The sequence below is a fragment of the Bison bison genome, unplaced genomic scaffold (genome assembly GCF_000754665.1).
Source record: "Bison bison bison isolate TAMUID 2011002044 unplaced genomic scaffold, Bison_UMD1.0 scf7180017855128, whole genome shotgun sequence".
Classification (NCBI taxonomy): domain Eukaryota; kingdom Metazoa; phylum Chordata; class Mammalia; order Artiodactyla; family Bovidae; genus Bison; species Bison bison.
In genome coordinates this window covers 25,560-27,400 of record NW_011485701.1, presented here as the reverse complement: position 1 = coordinate 27,400, position 1,841 = coordinate 25,560, and the positions used below count along the sequence as shown (strand labels likewise).

At 41.3% G+C, this 1,841-nt stretch overlaps 1 pseudogene; it reads right to left on the bottom strand.

Moving 5' to 3' along the window:
- LOC105001713 overlaps window positions 1–1,515 on the bottom strand; it is a 2,628-nt pseudogene extending 1,113 nt beyond the window's left edge.
- Between the last annotated feature and the right edge of the window lie 326 nt (window positions 1,516–1,841).

Below are 1,841 nucleotides of genomic sequence, written 5' to 3'. Positions count from 1 at the left end.
CAGCCACTATGGAGAACAGTGTGGAGATTCCTTAAAAAACTGGAAATAGAACTGCCTTATGACCCAGCAATCCCACTGCTGGGCATACACACTGAGGAAACCAGAACTGAAAGAGACACATGTACTCCAGTGTTCATCGCAGGACTGTTTATAATAGCGAGGACACGGAAGCAACCTAGATGTCCATCAGCAGATGAGTGGATAAGAAAGCTGTGGTACATATACACAATGGAGTATTACTCAGCCATTAAAAAGAATACATTTGAATCAGTTCTAATGAGGTGGATGAAACTGGAGCCTATTATACAGAGTCAAGTAAGCCAGAAAGAAAAACACCAATACAGTATACTAACACATAAATATGGAATTTAGAAAGATGGTAATGATAACCCTGTATGCAAAACAGCAAAAGAGACACAGATGTATAGAATAGTCTTTTGGACTTTGTGGGAGAGGGCGAGGGTGGGATGATTTGGGGGAATGGCATGGAAACATGTATGATATCATATAAGAAATGAATCGCCAGTCCAGGTTCAATATAGAATCCTTGGGGCTGGTGCACTGGGATGACATGGAGGGATGGTACAGGGAGGGATGTGGGAGGGGGGCTCAGGATGGGGAACACATGTACACCCGTGGCAGATTCATGTTGATGTGTGGCAGAACCAATACAATATTGTAAAGTAACTAACCTCCAAATAAATTTAAAATTAAAAAATAAATAAATTAAAAAAGGAAAAAAAAATTCCTAAGGCTGTAAAATAAAATAGGGAGACAACCAAAAGGTGGGACACACAGGTAGAAAATGCTTCATATTTCCCTTGAGCCGATGAGATCTTACATGTGCAAGAAACTATTTTAGAGTAAGAGTAAAGGATACCAGCAAAAGGACCAACACCCATCAGGACAGCTGCTAAATACATCACTATGTTATTAAGAAAGTTGTCAGAACTAGCAAGTTGTACCACTTGATTGAGTTCACAGAAAAAGTGGGGGGTTTGCATTTCTGAAAAGAAGGACAATCACAACATTATTAAGCTATGTAGCAAGGATTGCAAGGCAATCAGCACCCAGGATATCAAAACCAGCAATACAGAGGCAGGGGCTTATGATAGCTGTGTAATGCAAAGGATGGCAGATGGCCACATACCAATCATAGGCCATCACTGTCAGGAGAATGTTATCTAATTCTGCAAAGAGAATGTAAAAATACATCTGGGTGATGCAGGCTCCATCGGTGATACCTTTGCTCTATGTCTGGATGTTCCACAGTATCTTTGGGATGGTGGTGGAGGTGAAGCAGATGTCTACAAAGGACAGGTTGGAGAGGAAGAAGTACATGGGGGTGTGGAGGTGGGAGTATGGGCTGACAACCAGGATTATGAGCAGGTTTCCAAACACAGTGATCAGGTACATGGTGAGTAAAAGTCCAAATATGAAGGGCTGTAGTTCTGGTTCCCTTGAAAGTTCCAAAAGAAGAAATCCTGAAATCTGCTTATTGTTACTTGGTTCCATGGGGTGGAGCTGACTACCAGGAAAAATGAAAATAATGACAATTTTCACTCATACTGGTATAATTCAATAGCTTAAATACTGCAATTCCTATTTAGCCCTCAAGAAGTTGATGTTAATATTTTATTTACAGCTAAGTTCTATTTTAGCACATGTGTGTATGTTTAGCCACTTCAGTTGTGTCCGACTCTGTGTGACCCCAAGGACCATAGCACACCAGCCTCCACTGTCTACGGGATTTCCCAAGAAAGAATTCTGGTGTGTGTTTCCATACCTTCTTCCAGAGTTTCTTTCCAACCCAGGGATTGATCCCATGTCTCTTGAATGGC